Raw genomic sequence first — 16625 nt, 5'->3', positions numbered from 1 at the left:
TGCCGAAGCGGGCGTGGTACCAGCAGTAGCCGCTTTGTGCGTGCTGTGACGTCGGCGGGGTACCGTTGGAGCGGCTGTTGCTGCGTTGCCGGCTGCGCGAGCCACGCCGCCTGTCGCCCGGTCTGCTGCCGCTGCGGCGCGTGCTGCCCTCTTGCTGCGAGCGCGCCAACCGGTCGACTTGCGTCGAGAGAGCTGCCACCTGCGCGGTCAAGTTTTGCACTAGCTGGTGCAGGTCGGCATCCGATGCGGGTGCGGGAGGCGCTGGCCGCCACGGAGGTGGGGGGACGGAGCCGTAAGCTGCCGCAGCCGCGGTGCTAGGCGCCGTTGTCAGCGCGTCGTGCACCCTGTCGGCCAAGTTAGCGACGGCGTCCGCGCGTGTAGTCCGTGCCTTTAGCTCACTCTCTAGCCTCGTGTTGCATGCGAGCAGTTCCTCGACAGTCTTTTGCAACTCCTCTAGTGTCGCCATCTTAGTTCAGAGTCGAATCCTCGTACAAGAGGAAAGTACACAGTGAAAATAACACAAGGGAAACACACGAAAAGAAAAAAAAAAAAAATAACACTAAGCAGTCCGCGATCAAAATATACGCACACAAAAACAATACAAAAAAAGTTAGTTAAAAAAATTTACTACGGAGCACTGTTCGGCGCGGGCGTATGCGCGCAACCCTACTCGCGGTTCCACGTCTCTCGTACCGACGAACGTTTGTCACCACGTGTTTTTTTAGCCTCAGATCACGTCGGGGTCACCAGTGATGCGGGAACGTGTTGTATCTCCGCTTACAGTCGCTCATGTGCAGTGAACCGGCATTTATCGCCGCGCCCACGCACTATGGTCATGGGAGAGGCTTTGTGGCAATAAATGACTAAAGCGGTTTCTGGACAGGACACATTTATTTTTCCTGCCGTTACAATAAACGACAAATAATATACTTCGCTAATGTCCGTCTACATAGGCGCGTTGCACTGGCGGCACGGCTCGGTCACCGATCCCGGAGGGTGTACACTCCAGTGACGAGCCGTGGAGCGGCCGCGTGGACCGAGCGAGACAAAAGGCCGCGTCACAGAATGTTCTACTCTTGGCGCGACCGGAGGCGCCGTAACGTCCGCGAAGAAGTGAAAGACAATTTAACGGCGACTGCGTTTATGACCGCGCGTACGCATTTACGGCGGAGTCACGTTGACTCGACGCACGTGGTCCGCGGCGGAAGAACTGGGGAGACGTGTGTCGCGTCGCGTTGACTAGCTCGCACTGGTGGCAGCTTTGTTCCCGTGCGGTCCGGTGTACGACGCACCGTTGCCGAAATTCCGCATAACGGTACAGCTGCCCCTACTTGTGTCGGCAGTGCCGTAGTTCAGCCCTTCGTGCGTTGGACGGTGCTGCCGCCACACCCTAATTACCAAAGTGGCATCAAGTAAAAAGTCTTGCACTAGGTGGCTGAACAACCCCAGATGGGGTCTCCCAGGGAATAATGCTACATGATCATTTCATTTCAGATACCCTCCACCATGCACCATACAGTGGCTTGTGAGGTATGCATGTAGATGTAGATGTCAGGTCAAGAAATGTCATCTATAAAGAAGAAAGCATTACATTTGTTATTTCTGTAGAGCTGAATCTTCAGTTTATAACTTTTTGCCAGTAACAAAGCATTTCAAAGTACATAGAGAACCTTTCATCTGCCAGTGCCGAATGCTTCCCATTCAGTCAGTCTACTATCATTATACTGTTATGTTTTACAGATTAATGTGAGATTTTCTCATGTTTTACTACCATTTCGGGGTGTAAGGGCAGCAGTTGTCATGCACAGCATGACATTGTGAATTCAGAGAGCTGCATTTAGCGTACCCTCATCCTTAATGTTCCTCATTCCAGTATCTTTGACCTAAATATTTCTGTTTTTAGTATGGTACACAATAGTAGCCTGTGTGCATAGGGACAACTTTTATGAAGAAAACTGAAACATTTGCAGTGATGTTCTTTCCTGTGTTGCATTCTGATGTGTTTAGGCAGGAAGATATCAGCATCTGCTATCATTTTACCTGACCTTGTCTTCAATAACTACCTTAAGAGTGTATCTACTATCCTTCAAGCTGAACTTAATGAGATTGTGTTGGTAATGAAGAAGTATAATGCAGTGAGATAATTCCCGTTCAGATTTTACTGCCTTAGTGCTCTTTAGAGCATTCACCATACCTTTCCATCAGACAAAAATGCGGAATATTTAGCACTGCACTCTTCATCAGCTAAAGCATGAAAAATGGGACCGAGCATGTACGAATCTTGAAGACTATGTTAATTAATGCAGTTTGTTTCTGGGGCATACACAGTGACATGTGCATGTTGCTATGGTTGATTGGTTGATTCGGGGAAGGGGACCCATTGGATTAGGGAAGGTTGGGGAAGGAAGTCTGTCATGTCCTTTCAAAGCAACCATCCCAGCATTTGCCTGAAGGAATTTAAGGAAATCACAGAAAACCTAAATCAAGATGGCCAGAAGCAGGTTTGAACTGTCATCCTTCCAAATGTGAGTCCAGTGTGCTAACCACTGTGCCATTTCGCTCAGCATGCTGCTATGTTATTGGAAAGTGTGTGGCTGGATGTTCGGAAAAAACTCCTTGTTACATTGCTATACATCAGATACGTCCCAATAAAATATGGCTCTCTCCTCTGGAGAGAGAATCCACCTAGGCACCAGTAACTCACCAATTTCAGTATGCTGCAGCTCAAATTGCATGTTGAAATAATCTTATGCATTGTGTTGAATTCCTGTGATTAATTCAATCATGTGTGACAATGACTTAAGATGCAAACAGAAACTATTTATTAATTTTTTCATTTAATCCATACCAGTTTTGGGCACTCATGATTGGCTTCATGCATACAAAAGTGGTTATGAGTTCAACATAAATGAACTTCTGATAAATAGTGACCCTCTCCACTTTATGTAATCATAGTGCATCTTTCAATGAATGTATATTATATTTGTATTGGAAGGAAGGTTTTCACACTGCAGTGAAAGTACAGTATACCCTATTTTGTATAGTGTTGACTTTTGAGTACTTTTCAGAGTTTTATATAGCACTTGATAGCCTAAGCTGATAGGATGAATCAGTATTTTCTGAAGATATATCTTTATTGTTCTACAGCAACAGTGACTAAAATTTACTTACGGAAAAAAAACAGCACCACATGCCTCACAATGTAGGCTGTAGTTCACTTTGTCATAAGTTAGTATCTCCTACTACATCTGCATTCCATAAGGCATATTACAATATTTAGTGAAGGGTACTTTGTGTACGATGTTACTCTCCCTCTCTCTTTCCTGTTCCAGTCTGTAATGCTGTGTCTGAAGAATGACAGTTGTAAGCATCCATATCAAGTTTCTCTAATTTTCCCTTCATGGTCTTTGCATAATATTCAGGAAGGAATGTATTGGTTGATTCCCAGGGTATCATATTAATGAACAGTACTCAGGTATTAGTAAATGAGGGTTCTGTGAGCTGCCTTTTTCATAGGCGGACTACAGTATCTGAGGATTTTTCCAATCAGTCTCAGTCAGACATCTGCCTTTTCTAAAATTAGTTTTACATGGTTGTTCCACTTTAAATCAATTTTTATGCATACTCCCAGATGTATCAATATGTAATGGGTGTGGTTGTGTTACAGAATGTGAATCTGTCCTAAACAAAACTACAACCAAATTAAGGTGGGGAAAAAAATCTACTCTCCCAATCGGTAGCTGACTGAGAAATACATTTCCATCTTATTGTGTCCTGCTGTGTCATAGTTGAATGTTGTTTTCTCCAAATCTTTTCTATCATTTGGTGGTTAGGACATTGCAAAAGGTAATGAGTGTAAATTTTTAGATCTCTCTCTCCATCTGCTTCCAGTTATTAAATACACAATTTTCTGACTTGATCAGCATATAGAACAAGAATAAACAATTTTCAAAAAATTAATGGCTGAGGAGCATAAAAAGCATTAAACACAATACCTCTTGGACATATTTTAAAATTGTAATCATACATAACTCATATTTGATAATTTTGTTTTGATGGTATATGTTGCAAGTGCCACAGAGAGAACTGAACTCTTATGAAAGTAGCAATCTAAGAGAGCAGTCAAATCACAGTAACTTCTTTTTTAAAGAGTGTTGAGAACACAGTAAAATTAATTGAAATGGAGTGCTAGTTGAATAAGTGTTGCAGTACTGAAAGAACACACAGGGTCAGAAAGTTACAGAGACATGTTAGGATGACTGACTGTCTATGCTGTGATTACATTATACTTTACCAATGCCTAGTGTAATAAGCAAAAGAAAGTTCCCAAAGTGTCACCAAACTTCCATCAGGAATCAAGATCTTATGAAAAGCTGCTATATGTGGTTCTATTATAGCTTCTCACATAGACACAACTTTGAAATATGTAACTGAAAGAAAAGTTTTTTCCTCATTTCATCTTAAAAGAACAAGAAAGAAAATCAAAATCTGTAGGAAAGAAAAGTGACTCAAAGGGAATCTGACTGCCATAAAGGTAAAGCTGTCGTTTAACGTGGAGATAAGTTTAAACAATGCATTGCTCTTCTAAGCACCACACTATTTGACATGGCATGCAGTTGCCTTCTAACTTTTTAACTATTGCGCCCAGCTAGTTATATGAAAACTTAGAGTTTAATGTGAACTCTGAAACATGGTGTGTCTTGGCATTTTTTACATGTGCAAATTGATGACATAGGTAAAATAAGTAACAAGTGACAGAAAAGATGTTAGAGCTGACTTAGAATTGACTCCCAAACATTGGGATTTACTTGCTTTGCCACCATTGTTAACATAATAGTTGTTTCCCAAAAGCAATGAAAGAGTATATTTTTTTGTCACACCCCAAGGAGTTGCAGAACATTCAGACCATTTGAGTTAGGTGAGAGGGACGCTCAGCTTAGCAGTACACCCTAGGTCAGTTTGCACTGAACATAGGGAGCATCATAATCAGTGACATAGTGCACACCTGTTTTGAGACCATGTTAGGGTAGATACTTTCGAACAATGCAGGTTGATGAAGTTCTGGAAAAACAAAATGATTTGAATGAAGAAGTTTAAGGGGTGGAGGATGTAAAGGGACTCCACCTACCCTCTAGCATTACTTTTCCTCAACAGAAGAAATCGATACCAGAAATAATCTTCTAATTTTGGATGGGTCAATATGCAATATGATCTCAATGGTTATGTGAAAAATTTCATATAATTTTATAAACAATATGTTATATTTCAAGCTAAAAACCATGAAATTGTATTACTTTATTTTCGTTGTTACAATCAATATGTACTAGCTCTCTGTGTATGATTAAAATTATATTTTTTAGAAACCTTTGAAAGTATGAAATATTTGAGACACTTAAATTTTCTATTATTAATTACACAATCTGGTACTGTTTATTATGTTTATTTCTGGATTCATTTATAAACTACTAGAAATTTATTTATGAAGAAAAATTGTAAACCCTTTCGAATATTGTCATTACTGCAGTATGTGGTAGTAGTGGGCATGCCTGTGATGTGATCGGACGTGTTTCTGTATTTTGGAAGAACAATTTAATTTCGGCTTTGTTAATGTAAAAATTCAGAAGACAGTGTGATATACTAAAATCTGAAGCTAATAAATATAAAAAAATATGCACAGACATTCATCAAATTTATTTACAACAATTGGAACATGACAATCTAAAATGTGAAAATTTCAGCTTCAAGAATCAGACCCCTCAACATGTAGTAGTGGAGCCAATTACAAGAAAAGAAAATAAGTAAAAAGTTTATTGTAAACCTTACTCCTCTCATATTTTTTGAGAAAACAGTGCAATTGACAATAGTAGTGACAACAACAAAGGAGGGGGGGGGGGGGGGAGATTTCAAGGAGGAGCCCCCCTCTGGACAGCTACCAACACGCCAAACTATTGAAAATATGACTCTCATGTGCATGGGTCGTCCAATGCCGACCATCAAATGAGGTTCAGCCGTTAGCTGACAGTCTGAACCTTCTGAAAATCATTGTGCATCACACTGTTATGGAAGAAATGAACATGCAAAAGGTGTGGACTAAGCTTGTCTCAAAACTGTTGAGTGACAAGCAAAATGCCAATCAACTGCTGAGGTTAAGTAAACTGAAAGAATGTGTGGAAATTGGACCAGATTATTTGAGTAATTTAATTGCCAATGACGAAATTTAAGTGTGTCTATGTTTGTGTGTGTGTGTGTGTGTGTGTGTGTGTGTGTGTGTGTGTGTGTGTGTGTGTCATTGTTTGTACTATCTTGCATGTTTTTAACCTTTTGATATATTCATCCTTTGTTCTGATTTATTTTTACTTACATTTTCAGAAATTGGATTTTACAACACACACAATTTATTTTTATACAGTATGTGACTAACTAATTATTTAATTACTAGAACATTACATAAATCTGAAGAATGATCCAAAATTTTTAAGAAAAACAGCTTCACAACAGTGCAGAAACATTGTCCTTTTTTGTTGCTAGCCAACTGGTTATTGTAAGAAATAGTGTCTTCTTTGCAGTTATATCATTTTTTATTGTGTGTCCCACATTTCCTCCATTCCCATTGTGAGATTCGTCACTCCAACCCAACCAATACCAAACTATTTAACTTTAAATGAGATGGTTAATAAGGAAGCAGTGGCATTAGTGGAGTGGAAAAATGATTATGAATGAAAAGTAAATCTGTTGCATTCCCCAATAAATGTAAATGCTTAGGGGAAACTTATTCAGAGGAACAACCTCACATTACATATAAGAAATTAAAAATCTCCATAATTTACAAAATAATGCCTGTTAAATAATGCCTGTAAAATAACTCACAGTTGCAGTATTAAAATATGTTGTTTTATTATCACAAAATAATCTCTATGGATACAGAGAAATTTTTAACACTAATATGATCTCTTGATCACACATCAAGCATAAATGAATAGAAAATACATTTTCAGTTGCCTTCATATTAGGTTACAATAAAAACATATCGTTTCAGGACTGCTAATTTTATTAGTTACGCCGGCCGGTGTGGCCAGCGGTTCTAGGCGCTTCAGTCTGGAAACGCGCGACCGCTACAGTCGCAGGTTCGAATCCTGCCTTGGGTATGGATGTATGTGATGTCCTTAGGTTACTTAGGTTTAAGTAGTTCTGAGTTCTAGGGGACTGATGACCTCAGATGCTAAGTTCCATAGTGCTCAGAGCCATTTGAACCCTTTCATTAGTTACAGTAGAAGGTAGATTCGACTTTGATAAACCTTCATGACATAATGTGAGTCCTACATTTATGCTTCATATAAAATATGTGAAATATGCACAGAGAACAGAAATTTTTGAGCTAATAGATAAAATGAAAGACGTTTATAAAAAAAATAAACTGTTGCCCAGTCTTGTATTGAAACAGTGAGAAACTATTTCAAGCCACAAAATAGATCCATGAGACCATATATATCAGTGTTTACATTTCATATTTTGTGAACAGAAGTAAATTTATCATGTTCCTTCAACCCCATGAACCCTTAAGCCTTGTTATACACTCCAGGTAGATTTTAATGTTTTCCGGGGTGAACTGTATATACCATTTCCTGTCTGTGAGATATGTACATAGATTGTTAGCAACACTTTTGAGGCATCAGCTGCTGTTGAAAGAGAAGTCCACTTGCTGTCCACTGTGTTTTCTAGGCACACATACTCTTGTAGTGTTGCTATAGCTATGATGTTTCATTACAAGATATGTAATGTGATGGATGGTGAAAGTCTTAGTTACTGTGACAGTTTCTGTAGTCAGATAACACTAGAGCCCAAAAATTAAGTATAAGCAAAACTGGGAGCATATTTTCTTGAAAGGGTGTAGAAAGGGTAGCTTAACTAGTTTAAAACATTAAAAAACAGTGACATGCCCAAAATATTTCTTCCACAACAGCAAAATGGTAAACAAGGGCAGTGCTTACAAATTACTTTACATGCTTATGATGAGTAAATTCACTAGCTGTAATAGCAGTCTGTCTGACACCTAAAAAAGAGTTGTGCTAATGTCTGGAACTGTCTTTGGTGACGATTAGCTTGTTGCTATTCATCTACCCATACATCACAAGTTCTACAAGATTCAGATTCAGAGTTCTCACACTATAGTGTCTGAGTGGTAGATATCTTCATCCATGAGAAATTCACCCATCAGAGTAGCTCAGTGCAGACTGGCATTAATGACTGTGAAGAGGAAGTCTGGACGAATTTTCTCTCTTACCACCAGCAAAGGTATGAAGCTTGAGGTGCCCATGAGCATAATGATTTCTCCACAATAACCTACCACTGCTTAACTTGTATTTTTCCATTATGCTCCAATTATTTTATCATTTGCATTTTCTCCAGTGCAATGTGAATCATTCTGAAAACTGAAAATGGATTCGTCTATAAAGACTATATTTCTTCATTCATTGATGGTCCAGACTGTTGACTTCACTGCCATGCTGTGAGAGTGAACATACTGCTGGATGTCTGCCATACATCCAACTGTTCTGAGCCTATTATACACAGTTTGTTGTGAAACACAATCCTGAGGCAGCTGTTAGTTCTGCACACAATTTGAAATATTGCAGGATGGAATATGTCCACTTTCTATGATACCATTCTTAGCGTAAATACTACTTAGTATTTTTTAGATAGATTACTTTGCTACCTAACGGGTAAGTGCATTTTAATAGTATATTCAAAGTACATCTTATGTCATTAATATGAAGATAGGTGCCACCATTCTGATTCAACGACCTAAGTTATGAAATACAGCTAGAATATCTTCACAAAAATAATTTACTTATGTTCCTACAGTATCAGGTTGAAAATTAGAATTAAAAATCTGAAATAGGGAAACATAGAATGACTGAGAAAACCTCCTTGGATATAAAAAAAAAATTGCTACATTAATACCCCTCAAAATGGGGAAACAAGTAGTAAATAAAAAAAAAAAAAAAAAAAAAAAAACTTTATTCAACTTTTATCCCATTTAAATACTTTGTTTGCTTTTATAACTTCTCAACTATTCATGTTAAGGGTTTTATTGCATTACTTTCACGATGTCTATTTTTTAGTGGTGACTGGCATAACTTAAGTTGAAAAAATGTTTTGAAAGTTTCATCTATTTGAGTTGGATAGGTAAATGATAAACCAAACTATCAGCTTAATAAGTCACAGCTGCAAAATACTAACACGAATTCTTTACAGACGAATGGAAAAACTAGTAGAAGCCAACCTCGGGGAAGATCAGTTTGGATTCCGTAGAAACACTGGAACACGTGAGGCAATACTGACCTTACGACTTATCTTAGAAGAAAGATTAAGGAAAGGCAAACCTACGTTTCTAGCATTTGTAGACTTAGAGAAAGCTTTTGACAATGTTGACTGGAATACTCTCTTTCAAATTCTAAAGGCGGCAGGGGTAAAATACAGGGAGCGAAAGGCTATTTACAATTTGTACAGAAACCAGATGGCAGTTATAAGAGTCGAGGGACATGAAAGGGAAGCAGTGGTTGGGAAGGGAGTAAGACAGGGTTGTAGCCTCTCCCCGATGTTGTTCAATCTGTATATTGAGCAAGCAGTAAAGGAAACAAAAGAAAAATTCGGAGTAGGTATTAAAATTCATGTAGAAGAAATAAAAACTTTGAGGTTCGCCGATGACATTGTAATTCTGTCAGAGACAGCAAAGGACTTGGAAGAGCAGTTGAATGGAATGGACAGTGTCTTGAAAGGAGGATATAAGATGAAGATCAACAAAAGCAAAACAAGGATAATGGAATGTAGTCTAATTAAGTCGGGTGATGCTGAGGGAATTAGATTAGGAAATGAGGCACTTAAAGTAGTAAAGGAGTTTTGCTATTTGGGGAGCAAAATAACTGATGATGGTCGAAGTAGAGAGGATATAAAATGTAGGCTGGCAATGGCAAGGAAAGCGTTTCTGAAGAAGAGAAATTTGTTAACATCCAGTATTGATTTAAGTGTCAGGAAGTCATTTCTGAAAGTATTCGTATGGAGTGTAGCCATGTATGGAAGTGAAACATGGACGATAAATAGTGTGGACAAGAAGAGAATAGAAGCTTTCGAAATGTGGTGCTACAGAAGAATGCTGAAGATTAGATGGGTAGATCACATAACTAATGAGGAAGTATTGAATAGGATTGGGGAGAAGAGAAGTTTGTGGCACAACTTGACCAGAAGAAGGGATCGGTTGGTAGGACATGTTCTGAGGCATCAAGGGATCACCAATTTAGTATTGGAGGGCAGCGTGGAGGGTAAAAATCGTAGAGGGAGACCAAGAGATGAATACACTAAGCAGATTCAGAAGGATGTAGGTTGCAGTAGGTACTGGGAGATGAAAAAGCTTGCACAGGATAGAGTAGCATGGAGAGCTGCATCAAACCAGTCTCAGGACTGAAGACCACAACAACAACAACAAGGTAAAGTGTAGCCAAGAACAAATATATGACTATATGAAAGCGGGAAATTTACATCTACATCTACATCTACATCTACATCGATACTCCACAAGCCACTGTATGGTGGTACTCTGTACCACTACTGCCAAAACCATCTTCAAACTGACTGATAGAACCAACTTTTAGCAGCCTATGACTGCACCAATGTAATCCTTGCCCCCACAGTTTGTCATAGTACTGTGGAGAATACCAAAGGGAATGTGTAATTTGTAGCTTTGTGATTGCATGTGGTGCTGTGTTGCACCCATAAACTTTGAGAAGTTCCCAATCCTGGAGATCACTTTTTTTTTCCTCCTTGAAGTTTCACATTTCTTTCCCTCTCTTCTAGTGTAGAAAATGGTACACTCTATCTTTTTTTTTTACTGACGTGTTTTGGAATAAGTATAGGTGTATGCACCTACAACATAACATGGCTATTCTCTTCTGAGTGAAAGCCTTACACGGAAGTGACAGAGCAGACATTATTTTGGATAGATTTTGTGAAATGTTGTATCCATCTTGACTTCAGATCAGCAGCAAAAACCATTGTCACACCAAGGAATAGGCATAATTTCCCTTGAATAGAGTGGCAACTAAGAAAATGGAAGATCAACAGTGATTGCTAAAGCTGCAGTATTTCTCATCTCTGTCGAAAATGTTAAATCTACAGTTTTGTGGAACTGGAGACAGTGATTGCTAGAAACCTGAGAAAATTCTATAATGAATAAAAAGCCTCTATCAAAATTCCCACCGAGCGAGGTGGTGCGGTGGTTAGCACACTGGACTCGCATTCGGGAGGACGACGGTTCAATCCCATCTCTGGCCATCCTCATTTAGGTTTTCCGTGATTTCCCTAAATTGCTTCAGGAAAATGCCGGGATGGTTCCTTTGAAAGGGCACGGCCAATTTCCTTCCCCATCCTTCCCTCACCCGAGCTTGCGCTCCGTCTCTAATGACCTCGTTGTTGACGGGACGTTAAACACTAATATCCTCCTCCCCCTCCTCAAAATTCCTGGAGTGGACAAGGGACCCCTAATCCCCCTACCCGCCACCCTCCACTTCCTCCTCGGGGAGGCCTACATGCAGAAGGTGGAGGTAGTGATGCATGGCAATATCAAAATGAAGATAATGCATGAGGGGTGTTCAGTAAGTAGTGCAAAACATTTTTTTTTTCTACAAGCGTGTTGGTTTTATTCAGGATTTCAATATGTCATATTATTCTCCACTCTTCTGGCTACAAAATCCTATTTTTCAACATAATCTCTGTCCTTACACCACCTTACTGGGAGGGCTTGTATGCCTACATGGTACCCCTCTTCTGGTCAACATAGGAGCCAACGTCTTGCTGCAACAATGAACTCCTCATCATCCACGTTCTGCTTCCCATGAAGTGCATCCTTCATTGAGTGAAGCAGATGGAAGTTGGAAGGAGCAAGGTGAGGCACCATTCTATAAAAAATTTCCTGCTCAGCCTCCTAACATACAAATAACTCCACGCAGATGGTCCTACATTGCTTTTTATGTTCATCTGCACTACTGGCCATTAAAATTGCTACACCACGAAGATGATGTGCTACAGACGTGAAATTTAACTGACAGGAAGAAGATGCTATGATATGCAAATGATTAGCTTTTCAGAGCATTCACACAACGTTGGCGCCGGTGGTGACACCTACAACGTGCTGACATGAGTAAAGTTTCCAACCGATTTCTCATACACAAACAGCAGTTGACCGGCGTTGCCTGGTGAAACGTTGTCGTGATGCCTCGTGTAAGGAGGAGAAATGTGTACCATCACGTTTCCAACTTTGATAAAGGTCGGATTGTAGCCTATCGTGATTGCAGTTTATTGTATCACGACATTGCTGCTCGCGTTGGTAGAGATCTGATGACTGTTAGCAGAATATGGAATCGGTGGGTTCAGGAGGGAAATACGCAATGCCATGCTGGATCCCAATGGCCTTGTATCACTAGCAGTCGAGATGACAGGCATCTTATCCACATGGCTGTAACAGATCGTGCAGCCACGTCTCGATCCCTGAGTCAACAGATAGGGATATTTGCAAGACAACAACCATCTGCACGAACAGTTCGACGATGTATGCAGCAGCGTGGACTATCAGTTCGGAGACCATGGCTGCGGTTACCCTTGACGCTGCATCACAGACAGGAGCGCCTGCGATGCTGTACTCAACGACGAACCTGGGTGCACGAATGGCAAAACATCATTTTTTCGGATGAATCTAGGTTCTGTTTACAGCATCATGATGGTCGCATCCGTGTTTGGCGACATCGCGGTGAACGCACATTGGAAGCATGTATTCGTCATCGCCATACTGGCGTATCACCCGGTGTAATGGTATGGGGTGCCATTGGTTACACGTCTCGGTCACCTCTTGTTCGCATTGACAGCACACTGAACAGTGGATGTTACATTTCAGATGTGTTACAACCTGAGGCTCTGCCCTTCATTCGATCCCTGCGAAACCCTACATTTCAGCAGGATAATGCACGACCGCATGTTGCAGGTCCTGTACGGGCCTTTCTGGATACAGAAAATGTTCGACTGCTGCCCTGGCCAGCACACTCTCCAGATCTCTCACCAATTGAAAACGTCTGGTCAATGGTGGCCGAGCAACTGGCTCGTCACAATACGCCAGTCACTACTCGTGATGAACTGTGGTATTGTGTTGAAGCTGCATAGGCAGCTGTACCTGTACACACCAGTGAAGCTCTATTTGACTTAATGCCCAGGTGTATCAAGGCCGTTATTATGGCCAGAGGTGGTTGTTCTGGGTACTGATTTCTCAGGATCTATGCACCCAAATTGCGTGAAAATGTAATCACATGTCAGTTCTAGTACAATATATTTGACCAATGAACACCTGTTTATCATCTGCATTTCTTCTTGGTGTAGCAATTTTAATGGCCAGTAGTGTATTAGGCGTTGAGGAACCCAGCAGGCGCGCACCATTAGAACCCCAAATAGTGGATGAGTTTGTCAGCACTACCAACAAAGACATCCAGTTGAGCAGCAACATGTCTGATTGTCATCTGTTTATCACATTGAATGAGTGTGTCCACATGTTCCAACATTGCTGGTGTCACAGCTGTGTGACTCACCAGCACTCGGGAAATCTGAAAGGTTTGTACGACCTTGTTGCTATGATGACAAATGCCTCACCCAACAATTCACCATACTTTTGTCACTGCCAGGACCCCATAAACATCCTGCAAGTGCCTATGAATGTCTGTGATGCTCTTGTTTTCTGCCAAAAGAAACTCAATGACAACTCTCTAACTCTCTGCTTGGAATGCATCTCCATTAAAAATGCCATTTTGAAGCCTACATATAGTGCTGAAGTTTTTCAGCCAAAATTGGCCAATAAAAAGAAATGTGTTGCATTACTTATTGAACGTCTCTCATGGTTTACATGTGGGAGGAACTATTGATTCATTCTTTTGAGTGAAACCAGGCTATGGGAACAACTGAATGAAAACAGCCAATTCGTAAGGTTGTAGTTTTATGTTTCATTTAGATTATTATATTGCACATCTTTTATAACATTATAGAATACCTTGAATATGAATAAGTAAAATTATTTACCTATACTGATGTAAGATGATTGTATTTTTATGTAAGACTGTAAATAACTTATGTTTAAGAAATATTACAGTAACTAGCCCTGGCTATGAATTGACTGCACCTGCACAATGTACATTGTTAACAGACAAATGGAGAGACTGAATTGCATTGAACTGAATTATTCACTCATTTCTTCTGAATGAAACCAGTCTGTGGGAGCAATCAAATGAAAACAATTGGTACAACCTGTTTTACTTTTTAATGTTGACTGAATTTTCATTCTTTCTTTTCATTTGAAAACAGTCTGCAGTGTTTCTGTCAGTTAAGGCACGTATTTGTTCTTTCAACTGAAACTATTCTTTAGTGTCATGGTTGGATGAGCTATGCATTCTTTCTTCTGAGTGAAACATTATGTAGTACTTTCATTGGTCAAACTAAAGCAGTAGTCTATACCCAAGGTACATATAGGCCCTACTCCCGGGTGTACATGAAAGCATCTCATGTGGTACACCAAAGTTAAAATAAGCATGTTCAGCATAACTAATTAAGCTGACATATAGTCAGGGGAACAAAATTGAGTGTAAAAGTTCTGATAGAGTGTACATGAAGAAGAAAGGAACATTACCAAATTTTAGCAAAAGTTTGCAATCTGTTTTACTGAAAAGGTATGAAAATCTATATTAACTAAAATCATTTGAATCGAGCCCTTATAGCTTACATTTATTTAGTCATTTATGTGTGTGGAAGGTAAATATTCTGTACAGAAAATTACGTCACTGGTTAGGTATCTACAAATCACACCCATGCACATAAACCTGTTTACATTTCACAGCCAGTGAAAAGTAATATATGTAGTATTTCACGGAATGATGAAGTACTTCTCACAGTCCCACACAGATACTTCATTTTCACATTTAAGTATATTTCTAACCAACACTGTAAGTGGGAAAATGGGAACAACAATTTTACTCATCTGACCTCATCACATTCAATTCTGAACAAAAACAATGGATCATTTTGGTGATGTTCAATCGTAATTGTTCACTACATTCTGTTATGACCTCTCATCACTATTATTGTCATTCTGATTTTTTAAATTTAATGCCAGCGCTTTTAGTTCAGTTTTTTGGCCATATTTATGAATAGTATGTGTACTCAATAGCGAACTTGGTCTCTTGATCAAAAAGAAAAAATGCTGAGCTGTGTGTGAATTTTATTCAAAAACTGACAGAGATGCTGTGGTCTACACAATTAGAATAAGGAAATACATTTCCTCAGTTTTTCCATTAGTCCAATAGCCCACTTGAAAAGGAACTACCACCAGTTGTTAAACATTGCATATGTGGCTAATTGGTCAGAAGGTACAGTGTTAGAAATATACTTTTTTATGTATCTGTCATTCAAATAAGATACGTTACTTGTTTCTAAGAAAGTTAGCAACCCTAATCATGTCACATGTTTAACTGAAAATACTGAACAAAAAATCAGTCAAATGACCAGTCACTTGTTAAACCAGCTGGTTGCCTAGTCACTAGTTGGAGGAAGATCACTTGGGGCACGAAATACCGTGGGCATCAGTGCCATTGACGCGGCCCAGATAGCACCACCAAGTTGAAAGACCACCCACACCTACACAGCTGTAGACGAGAGCAGTAGAAGTCATTCGTAAGCTTTTACTTCTACCTATTACCTCATTATAGTTTTCATAGGTACTGTAATAGCTACTTTGTAGCAGTAAGATTTTGGTTTCAATTATTCACATATTAAAGTATGCTTACCTCTGCTTCACTTCTGTGATGCATTAACCCAGCACATGTTAGTTTCTTTTGTAAGCTATAAGCTGGCTACCCTAGGAGAAGAAAGTGAGCTTGTGGATGCTACTAGCTGATTGCAGGCTTTCTTTCCCAGTGCCTTCCACAAAAGGGCTACCTCACAGTGCGTGATTAGTATCTGGATCAGAGTAACAGAGTGACTAACAACTAGCTGTTTGTGGGACAGCTAAACAGATGCTGCAGCAACAGCCAATCCAAGCATGGGTTTGGTCATACGTTCTGGCCATAAGACAAAAGATGTATGTAGACTGTTTATGCTCCTATCTCTGCTGTATTGACATTTGATACCAATATCTAAGTCATATGATAGAGGACAAAAAGCCAAGTTTCTGTCATTACACCGAGCGAGGTGGCGCAGTGGTTAGAGACTGGACTCGCATTTGGGAGGACGACGGTTCAATCCCGCGTCCGGCCATCCTGATTTAGGTTTTCTGTGATTTCCCTAAATTGCTCCAGGCAAATGCCGGGATGGTTCCTTTCAAAGGGCACGGCCGACTTCCTTCCCCGTCCTTCCCTAATCCGATGAGACCGATGACCTCGCTGTCTGGTCTCCTTCCCCAAAACAACCAACCAACCAATCTGTCATTACACACTATCTCAAATGGAGCCTAAAGTTACAGTTTCCCTTATTTTTAACTGAAATCAGGCATTGATTTTAACAATAGAACAACTTTTTTGATTAATACTAGCTGTCCAGCGAAGGAG

This window comes from Schistocerca serialis, chromosome 3, assembly GCF_023864345.2.
Source record: "Schistocerca serialis cubense isolate TAMUIC-IGC-003099 chromosome 3, iqSchSeri2.2, whole genome shotgun sequence".
Lineage (NCBI taxonomy): Eukaryota > Metazoa > Arthropoda > Insecta > Orthoptera > Acrididae > Schistocerca > Schistocerca serialis.
This window is presented reverse-complemented; position numbering follows the sequence as displayed.